At 40.5% G+C, this 10,943-nt stretch overlaps 1 long non-coding RNA gene across 2 annotated transcripts; it reads right to left on the bottom strand.

The window, feature by feature from the left end:
• Window positions 1-317: 317 nt before the first annotated feature.
• LOC100894155 (mitochondrial import receptor subunit TOM7 homolog) lies at window positions 318-10,326 on the bottom strand. 2 transcript variants are annotated; one of them, XR_008473342.2, is made up of 4 exons: window positions 10,152-10,326; window positions 5,076-5,124; window positions 1,586-1,703; window positions 318-532 (listed from the first exon to the last, which is right to left on the bottom strand). It is a non-coding gene; the product is annotated as a mitochondrial import receptor subunit TOM7 homolog (long non-coding RNA). The 2 variants fall into 2 exon arrangements; XR_001913146.4 differs by lacking the exon at window positions 1,586-1,703.
• Window positions 10,327-10,943: the final 617 nt, after the last annotated feature.

Below are 10,943 nucleotides of genomic sequence, written 5' to 3'. Positions count from 1 at the left end.
AGCAATAGAGCTGCCAGGACCCCTATTTCTTGCAGTCAGAACAGAATGCAGAGGAGAAAGTAATGGCTTGGTTTGTCACAAACTGAAAACTATCTGTATTCTTGCTACCTTGGAATATCCTAGAGAAAGTTACTGATTCACTGCAAAGGGAAACTGTAATCCATATGTTAGGTGAATGGGCAGGAATTAACTTGGAAAATTATTTGTTTAAATAGCACCCTAGGTACATACATATATTCCCTGTTTTGAAAAAGTACCAAAAAGCTTAATTTTTACCTGATAACTCAGCATGTTCAATTCAAAAAAGATTCAAGACATAACATTGTTAAAAACATTTATTCTGATACATTCTATCGGAAGTTAGTACAAGCTCCAATCTGCTACAGATTCATCTGTGATGAGCCTTGTGCCATCCAACTGGTGACCGAACGATGTCCCATCTCTTATCCAAGCCAGGGCACACATCTTCCATGCTGTCTGCTAATTGCTTCCAAATCCAGAAGACCAAATAATCCTTTATCCCCAAAGTAGGCTAAAATGTTTGTAAACAGGAGAAATAAATCCCAAAATAAAAATTTTTTAGACACAACCTAAGACCTAGAAAATTTTATACATTTGTTTGTTTCCTCATCTATCAAATTCAGTTATTAGAAGACAAGGATCAATCCCACCGAACAAGCAAATTAAACATACGGACCTATAGTAAAAGAAACAGAGTTTGGTTATTTTTGAGCGCAGTTACCTACCATAAAAAAAAAATGTGAGCTGACATAAAATGAAGTCCATCAAAAGGAAAACGATTACTGATTTCCATTAACAGGTAGGCCAGATAAACCCAGAAAACAAAGCTCTCTCACTATTAGATACAACATCAGTAATATTAAAGTAACATTTATTCAATTAATGTTTCAGTGCATTAAACACTGTGGAAAGTTCACAACCACCAATTACGATTCCTATTTTAAAGATGTGAAAATTGAGGCTCTGAGATAGTGACATATCATTTAAGTGGGTACAGTGTGATGTGACCTAAATGCTCTTATAACCATTATGTTCCTAGGGAGCAATCAGCCTCCACTTCCACCTCAACTAATTCTAGCCCCAAACATTCCAGCCATTAAGAAGTCCAAACTCCCAAATCATTTGCTGACTCCATAAAATAGAATCCAAGAAGGAAAAAAGAGATGGTTTCATTTCTAAATCCTGCTGATTAAAAATGTAGCCCAGTTGAATAAAACTGCCTTATAAAATGACAGTGACAGCTTTGTAAAGTTTATTTTTAAAAATATTTTCCCTGTGCCTAAGAAGAAAACACAAATATATTTCCAATTTTCAGATGCGTATTAAAATCTCTCCTTAAACCCTAAGTATTTTTGCACACAGTTAAGATAGGAAAATAAATTCTTGGCTGGGCATGACAGAGTTCATGCCTATAATCCCAGCCCTTTGGAGGCCAAGGCGGGTGGACCTCCTGAGCCCAGGAGTTCGAAACCAGCCTGGGCAACGTGGCAAAACCCTGTCTCTACAAAAACGAACAACAACAACAACAAAAAAAAAAAAAATAGCCATGCGTGGTGATACGCACCTGTGGTCCTGGCTACTTGGGAGGCTGAGGTGGGAGGACCAGCTAAACTCAGGAGGTCAAGGCTGCAGTGAGCCGTGACTGTGCCACTGCACTCCAGCCTGGGTGACAGAGTGAGACCCTGTCTCAAAAAAAAACCCAAAAAAATAAAATAAATTCATGTATGAAGGTCTCTTCCTCTATGGTAATGAGCAGCAAAAATATGAAAAGGAAATCTAGCTCAGCCTTATACAGATAATGGAAATGATTCTCTTTCCTTGATATTCACATAGTTTCCCTAAATGTTTTACTATGACACCGCCCCCTGTATATTAAAGTACTTCTGAATAAGGCATTCATGTCAACATTTGTTGACCACATAAAATGAGCCATCCTTTCAGAAGGTCAAATATTAAAATTTAAAAAAAAAAATTAGCCATCCTGGGTAAAAGAGGATACGAAGATGAACGTGGGCCTAACCTCAAAGAACCCAACAATTTGGCAAGGGAAACAAACTGGTAAATCATTAACTGTATTATTTACATATGTATTATATAAATAATAAATGTATGTAGAAACAATAGACTATATTAATAAACAATAAATTTTATGTTGCACAATACATGAAATTCTGTAACTCAATAACCCTTTGCAGGCACTCACTCAATTATTTCCTAAAACACACATACCTCTGGAAAGAAACCAGAAGATGCTCTTAATGACGGGAAAAAAAATCAAGAGTTAGCACCAAGAAGGAAAGAAGCAGAGAAGACGGTAAGTTGAAGAAATAAAAAGCGGTAGGACAGGGATGCTTCATCTAGTCGTTGAAGGTTCAAATCTTGTTGGGATAAATGCAGCCCCAAAAATGGACAACAGAAAGACACATTCTATCCCTACTTCTATATCCTAAATCACCCAGGACACACAAAAAAATGTTATTCCCCAGCATGCAGGTCCAGCCTAAAATTTGTACAAGATGCAATGCTTTATCAATTCCTGTCCACAGGACCAAGATGGCCAGGTGTTATGACTCATGTTTGTAATCCTAGCACACTGAGTGGCCCAGGTGGGAGGATCACTGGAGCCCAGAAGATCAAGACCAGCCTGGGCAACACAGTGAGACCTTGTCTCTATAAAAAATTAAAATACAACATAAAAAAAAACACAAAAGACTATCAAGAAATGAGGGTCATCAGGTTAATTCAATACTTGTTGAGCAACTACTTGAGGTGCTTATGGGACAAAATATATTATAGCCACAAGCATAATACAAGGCAGAAAATGACAGATACAAAAGGATACTATGGGGCTGGGCACAGTGGCCTACACCTATAATCCCAACACTGTGGGAGGCTGCGGCAGGGTCACTTGATCCCAGGAGTTTGAGACCAGAGTAGGCAATATAAAAATTAAAAATTACAAAAAAAGAGTAGTTTTAGCTAGGAGGAAAGGAAAAGATTTACGGAAGGGGCAACATTTGAGACTGGGCTTTTCTAAAAGCAGGTTTTCATCCAGTGGAAACTAAGGGGAAAAATCAATTCCAGACTAAAGAAGCACAAATATAGGAGCAAAGGCATAAAACTATACATAGTTTATTCTGAGATTTAGCATGCAGTATCATAGAGCCAAAGCATTGTTCTCATAGGATAAGGAAATGGGGATAAGAAGATGACATCGGAAAGATTAAAAATTATGATTAATATTTTACTGATCACATATTACTTGATAATACTGTTAATACTTCAAATATAATAATCTTATTCAATGCTCATGGCAACTTCATTACATAAGTATTATTATCCCCAACTGATAAAAGAGGAGATGACAGCTTGGAAAGGTTAATGGCTTCTTGGAGAAAGGTATTTGATGGTACTTCCCAATACTTAGAAAATCTCCACACAACTTGACTCAGTAGTCCTCTCTGTTTCCCAAGGTAATGTTTCTTTAAGGACAAGGCCACTTAACTAGTAAGTAGCAGATATATTACCTCAATCCCTATTTTACAGAAATAAATAGAGTAAGGGCTAAGAATAAAGGACTTAGTGGGGAATCTCTGAAAACAGTTTTTAAAAGTCATGCCATAAACAGTTAAAGGAAGAGAGGGAGGGGAAGAAAGTAGTGAAGACCATTTGTTAAAGAACTTTATCAGGGAAAACAGAGTAACTGCAGAAGTGAACAAGTTGAAAGCACATATTGTAGTACCCTTTGAGAATAAAAAAAGACCTCCCTCTGAAAAAGAAGAGAACGGCAAAGCAGATGTGGTAGAGGAAATTCGTATCAGATGGCACTGTGCTAAGTAAAGGCAGAGGTAAAATTACTTGGGGAAGGTCACATGACCCAGTGGAAAGTGAGCTTTAGAAATAGAACATATTCTACCACCTACTAACTGTATAACCTGCTCTGAAGGACTGAAGGGACAATTAGATACATTGTGTAAAAAGCACCTAAAGCAGTGGCTGACACATTGAAGGTGATAGTGAATAAAGTATTTTCTGCGCACTCTAGAAAAATGTAGCTTAGAGAAGTTTGAAGAAAATAAATGAAACCCTAGAACAGTCACTGAAAAGTCTGTTAGGGCAACCCACAAGAGACAGGATCAAGCAGAAATCCAGTCCACTAGTGTGTAGTAGTCATGGTCATCACAGTGCCATTAAGTATCAGTCCTTCCTCCAGAGCAAACTTGCCTATTTGAAATTATACCTATACATATAATTTTCACAAGTATGCATATACATGCATACATGTGTGTATGAATATGTATACTGTGTGTGAAATTTTCACAAGTGCTTACCAATACCAGCAAGATTGTTTCTGAGAAAGGAATTTGGCAGTCAAGAGCCATAAATGTTCATATATTTTATAAATCCTATGAGAATTTATAAGGAAATTAAAATCTATAAAAGCTACATATATACAAAGTTAATTATTTATTTAGGTTTTTTTTTGGTTAGAGATGGGGGTCTCGCTATGTTGGTCTTGAAGTCCTAGACTCAAGCAATCCTCCCACCATCTTCCTACCTTGGCTTTCCAAAGTGCTGAGATCACAGATGTGAGCCACCACACTCCACCCAAATGTTAATTACATTGTTGTATAAAATACTGAAATATTGAAAAACCTAGGTAAACCACAACTGGAAAATATATGGGACAGCAACTCAAATTTTAGGTGAAAACAAAATCCTGCATACCCTTGTGAGAATGACATACAAGGATGTATTCATCTGAATGAGGATAAGATGGGAATATGGGAAATTTAAAACTCTTCCACATTTTAAAGTGGTAGGATAATAAATTGTTTCTTGTTAAAATATGCTTCATTATAGTTATAACATGGTATAGTAAATACAAATTGGGAGGGGAAAGAGAAAGTAGCTGCAGTTTTCCAATAGCCCAAAATTATACTGACTGATAAAGCTCGATTTCAATGACTGCCACTACTACTCTTTTATATCCTATTGATTCAGTACTACTGTATGAATATTTGCCCTGAAATGTTTAGTTTTAATAGCAGTACCTCAAAACAGTTGGTTCAGGCATTCCAGGATCTGCACCTCTCTTAAATCCTGAATCAAGGAGACAGAAAGAAAAAATATTAATTAAAACCTTAAAACCTCAGCATATGAAACGTTTACAGTCAAGACTTTTTCTTCTTTGTAATTCAACCTAGGATAGATAGAATGATATCTGAATCAACCAGTACTATCTAGATTTACCTGCACTACAGAACAGTCTCCAGTTTTCACTACAGTATGAAATTATGTCCAGGACTAATCAGTAGAAAGAACAAGCTATCTTACTCTTTTTTTTTTTTTTTGAGACAGGAGTCTCACTGTCACCCAGGCTGGAGTGCTGTGGGCATGATTTCGGCTCACTGCAGCCTGCAACACCTCTTCGTACCAGGCTCAAGCTATTCTCCTGCCTCAGCCTCCTGAGTAGCTAGGATTACAGGCACCCAATGCCAAGACTGGCTAAATTTTTTTGTATTTTTAGTAGAAACAGGGTCTCACCATGCTGGCCAGGCTGGTCTCAAACTCCTGACCTCAAATGATCCACCTGACTCAGCTTTCCAAAGTGCTGGGATTACAGGTGTGAACCACCATGCCCAGACCAAAACAAACAACGTTTTTAGTGAGCCAGCACACATGGCCATTATTCCTGTTACGTATACAATTAGCACAGTTATCCTTAGCATGCTCTATCTTTCATTATTAGTTATTACTGAGAAATAAGATACCACAACTCTCAATTTATACTGGATGAAAGACTATGAAGAGCAAACTGATATTTGGAAAAACAAACAACTAAACTTTTAATTTTTTTCTAGAGACAAGTTTTCACTATATTGCCCAAGCTCGTCTTGAATTCCTAGGCTCAAGTGATCTGTCCACCTCAGCCTCCCAAAGTATGAGATTACAGGCGTGAACCACCATGCCTGGAGAAAAACAAACTACTAAACTTTTTTAAAAAAAACACAAGTGAGGATATTTTATCCCCCACAAACCTCTCTTTTTATAAAACAAAGACCAATGATAGAAAAGGGCAGGGTGGGGGTGGTGGTGAGGCAGCAGGGGATGGATATCATTCAATACTTACTATCTAACAACCTAATTAAATCAACTCATGACAAGTATGGTTAAGTCTATCTTTTACTGTTTAAAATATATTGATAAATTAACCTGATGACATATATGCTCACTTGTTGAAGTAAATGATTAAGTCAGAAAGGTTTTAAGAACTATGAGGGGTCTGCAGTTTTATCTTATTTAGCAGATAACAAACTGGCCTGCAAGTTTCAGAAATGTTGGTATAGGCAATATTCTAAGTCAGAGACAAAGAACAGTTTATTACTCCCAGCAATAGATTGTAAGAGCATCATTTCTGCTTCAGTTCCTCAACTCTCAATTTCCATGCAAAGAAGTTCAGATGACACCTGCACATGTCATGGATTGCACTGCAGGAGACTAACCTGAGTTTAGGGAACCAGAATCTTTTATAATGGGCTGTAAGCATATCTCCCTTTGCTCTGACTGGAGGTACTATTTTTCAAGGCTGCTTGTTCTACAAACACCCTCAAAAGATAACATGGAACAAAGGATCATCAGAGCCTCTGCTCATAATATATGCAGAAATGCAAGAGAGCATGGAAAATGGTCTTCCAACAAGTGGCTCATTAAAACCCGCTCACATCTGTAATCCCAGCACTTTGGGAGGCTGAGGCGGGTGGATCACAAGATCAGGAATTCAAGACCAGCCTGGCCAATATGGTGAAACCTCATTTCTACCAAAAATACAAAAAATTAGCTGGGTGTGGCGGCAGGCGCCTGTATTCCCAGCTGCTCAGGAGGCTGAGGCAGGAGAATTACTTGAACCCAGAAGTTGAGGTTGCAGTGAACCAGTATCATGCCACTGCACTCCAGCCTTGTGACAGAACAAGACACCGTCAAAAAATATATATATATATATTTTTGTTAGTAAATGTCCAGATAGATTCTCTATTATTGTGTCACTGCCTGTCATATTTTATACCACTGTACTCCCCAAAGCACTAAAAGTTACGGTTGAACCTGAATTATATAAAAAGTTCAATTTGCAGTTGCTGGTTTTAGTGAGTTGAGGTAGAGGAAGTAAAAGAACTTGGAGCCAGGTGTGGTGGCTCATGCCTGTAATTCCAGCACTTTGGGAGGAAGATCACTTGAGGCCAGAAGTTCAATACCAGCCTGGGTAACACAGCAAGACCCTGTCTCTACTTCAACATGGGAACGGTTTAGACATAAAATTAAATATACAGCATGAGGGAAAAGACAATGATAAACAAGTACTGGAAAGAGAGTCTTAACACTAATCTCGTATAACCTGAATTGAATGTTGGGGTGAAAATCACCATAATGGTAGTCCTAGGAGGGGAACATAGCCAGTATGTGTAAAAAGAAAAATAAACTCTAGTATGGAAAAGGAATGCGTTATCCATTCTTAAGACCAATGCCTCTGGCATGCAGATTGCAGCAACCAGCTACAGCTTTCTAGCAATAGAAGAGCAATCTCAAAACAGAGAGGAGGAGGGAACAGCTGATGAAAAGACAGAGAAGCAAAGAACCACAGGGACACAAAAAGCAAGAGCAAGCTAAAATAGGACCTGGCATCCACAATGAAAAAAGAAGGTGGCACAAAGGGGAAGAATCAAGCTTCCACAACTCTCTTAGCTAAAAGGTGAGCTAACCCCAGTGTTTGCCCAGCCAGAGGAGGCCCTTCCATCAGCAAGTGGAATAAGTGGGTGGGGGGAGGAGGAGCTGCAAGAATAGTGGTGAAAACACCAGCTGTCTGTCATATTTACTCTAATCCTTGGTAACCATACAAAGTCACTAAAATCTAGAAAAGTAATGTTTTTTAAAAAAAAAACTTGCACTTAAAATAGGGAGGAAAAAGACTTTTTTGAGTTCTATATTCCCAGGTTATCACAGTTGGCTTGCAACTCATGGAGAAATAGAAACCACAGCTGCTCAGCCACACAGTGTACTTTATCTTATACAACACAGGACACCTAAATCAAACAGGAAGCAGCACCTTGTTAAAATCAGAGTATTTTAAAATGTGAAACTGAGTTTTAGAATTGTCAAACTATATGCTCAAACTGACACAGCTGGGATGAACATATCTGCTCTTTCTCTTTTGCCAAACTGCCTGAGTGGGACAATAAAATTAAAAAGAAAAAATTGGCTGGGCGCAGTGGCTCACGCCTGTAATCCCAGCACTTCGGGAGGGGGAGGCAGGCAGATCTCAAGGTCAGAAGTTCGAGACCAGGCCGGCCAATATGGTGAAAACATACTGGCAGATCAATGGCCAGGTTCCAACCCCAAACTCATCAGAATTTCTAGGAGAAGGTCTCCAGTGTGAGTATGGTTTTACCTCTCCTAAAGTGATTCTAATGCACAGCCAGGGTTCAGAACTACTGCCATTCTAAACTTTCCCGGTTCTCTCACTGACCCAGGTAAATCACAAGAGGGATAAAGCCCCAGCGGATGGCAAACTGGCCCCCCTGAAGAGCTGCTGCAGTCTCTGCTTGGCCTATTTGCTCAGCTTCACCCTGGCGACGGCTGTCTGGCACAGAGAGGACCCCTTACAGCAACCACCGCATCGTTATGAGATTGTATTTTTTTTTGTAAAAATTTTTTAAAAAGAAAAAAATTAGCCAGACATGGTGGCGGGCCTTGTAGTCCCAGCTACTCAGGAGGCTGAGGCAGGAGAATCACTTGAACCCAGGAAGCGAGGTTGCAGTGAGCCAAGATCACGCCACTGCACTCCGCTCTGGGCAACAGAGTGAGACTCTGTCTCAAAAAAATAAATAAAATAAAAAATAAAGTAAGAAAGAAGAAACTACAGGTTGTACGCGGTGATTCATGCTTGTAATCCCAGCACTTTGGGAGGCTGTGGGAGGGTTGGAGGGGAGAGGCTTACTTGAGGCCAAGAGTTTGAGACCAGCCTGGCCAACATAGCAAAACCCTGTCTCTACTAAAAAAAATTAAAAATTAGCCGCTATCGATGGCTGCAAGTCTATAATCCCAGCTACTTGGGAGACTGAGGAAGAAGGATCCCTTGATCCCGTGAAGCAGAGACTGTAGTGGGCAGAGATCTTGCCACTACACTCCAGCCAGGGCACAGAGCGAGACTATGTCTCAAAAAAGAAAAAACAAAAGGAGAAAAGAAAAATCTACAGAATAAGGTCCCATTGTGCAGCCCTAACTGAAAAATATTTGCCCGGCCACTTACAAATCCTTGCAGTGATCGAACGTGGTGGTACGAGCCTGTAGTCCCAGCTACCTGGGAGGCTGAGAAGGGAGAATCGCTAGAGCACAGAAGGCAGAGGTTACAAAGAGCCAAGACAGCGCTACTGCACTCCAGTCTGGGTGACAGAGCGAGACTCTCTCAAAAACAAAAATCAAAAAAACCCCAAATCCTCAAAGTACACTATAGTGGTTAAGACTATGGGCTCTGATGCCTCACTGCCTGAGCCCATAACACACTCAGCACACCTATGCGACCACGGCAAAAAAGTTTCTCTATGGCTGTTTCCTCACCTGTAAAATGGGGCCAGTAATAGAAATCATCCAAACCCTTCATTGTTCAGGTAAGAAAGCAGAGACATCCAAAGACTATTATAACCATGCTTTCATGGCAGTGGTACTTTCACGAGGTGTCTAGATTCCCAGAACAGGCCTCTTTCCACTTAGGACCACATGGAGAGGTGAGGACGAACACCCTGAGAACCCACCTAGTGCTAAAGAGTGAATTAGTCGCTTTCACATCCACTGGGGTCATCCAACTCTCACAACAAGCCCGAGAAGTATGACCTCCACTTTAAGGATGCAAAAATACAAAAGGAGGGATTGCAAGACTTGTTAAAGACCAAGCAACTATAAAGCGATAGAACGGGAACTCGAACTCAGGGAAGATCGGCCCCACTTGATCAGACAGCCTCAAGGGCCATGAACGGCGGTATCCCCAGTTTTTCCTCTCCCTCCCCCGATGGCCAAAAATGAGGCCGCAGTCTCCGCCACCCTCTTCCCACCACTTTCCCGGTTCTTCTCTCACTGACCCAGGTAAATCACAAGAGGAATAAAACCCCAGCGGATGGCAAACTGGCCCCCTTTGAAAAGCTGCTGCAGCCTCTGCTTGGCCTCTTTGCTCAGCTTCACCATGGCGACGGCCGTGTGGCGCTGGTAGGAACCTTTACAGCAACCACCGCGTCGGAAATCCGAAAGGGAAAGAAGGTGCGCAGGCGCAACACACGGCCTTTACGGCAGGAGTCGTGAGCGTCGCCAGCAGAGGTCGTAATTCATCGCCTTTAACCTGCCCTGCTCTTCCGCCACGCTGCCAGGAATAGGCGCATGCGTGGTTGCGATCATGGCTGGCTGTAACTTCGCGTTCCTCTTGCCCATTTTTAAAACCCATCTTTAGGTATTCCTTCCTTGACATACGAGGAACATTAATTAAATTCGGAGGAACTGGGTTTTAAACCCAACTCTTATTCTGACTGGCTGTGTAATCGCGGACAAGTTATTTAACTTCTCAGAATCAGGTTTTGTTCAAAGCTGAGGTTGAACTGCAAGAAAGGTTAAGAAGTGACGCACCGCCGGGCGCGGTGGTTCACGCCTGTAATCCCAGCACTTTGGGAGGCCGAGGTGGGTGGATCATGAGGTCAAGAGATTGAGACCATCCTGGCCAACATGGTGAAACTCCATCTCTATTTAAAAATAAAAAAATATAAATAAATAAAATAAAAAAAGTGACACACCCAGCAGGGTCCAAATCCATGTTTTTTTTTTTTTGATCCGAATTTTTTTTTTTTTAATTACTTGCCAACATTTTAGAATTTGCAAAATCTCAC

Source organism: Callithrix jacchus, chromosome 11, assembly GCF_049354715.1.
Source record: "Callithrix jacchus isolate 240 chromosome 11, calJac240_pri, whole genome shotgun sequence".
Taxonomy (NCBI): Eukaryota; Metazoa; Chordata; class Mammalia; order Primates; family Cebidae; genus Callithrix; species Callithrix jacchus.
The sequence above is the reverse complement of the archived record's forward strand: the minus strand, read 5'-3'. Positions and strand labels throughout refer to the sequence as shown.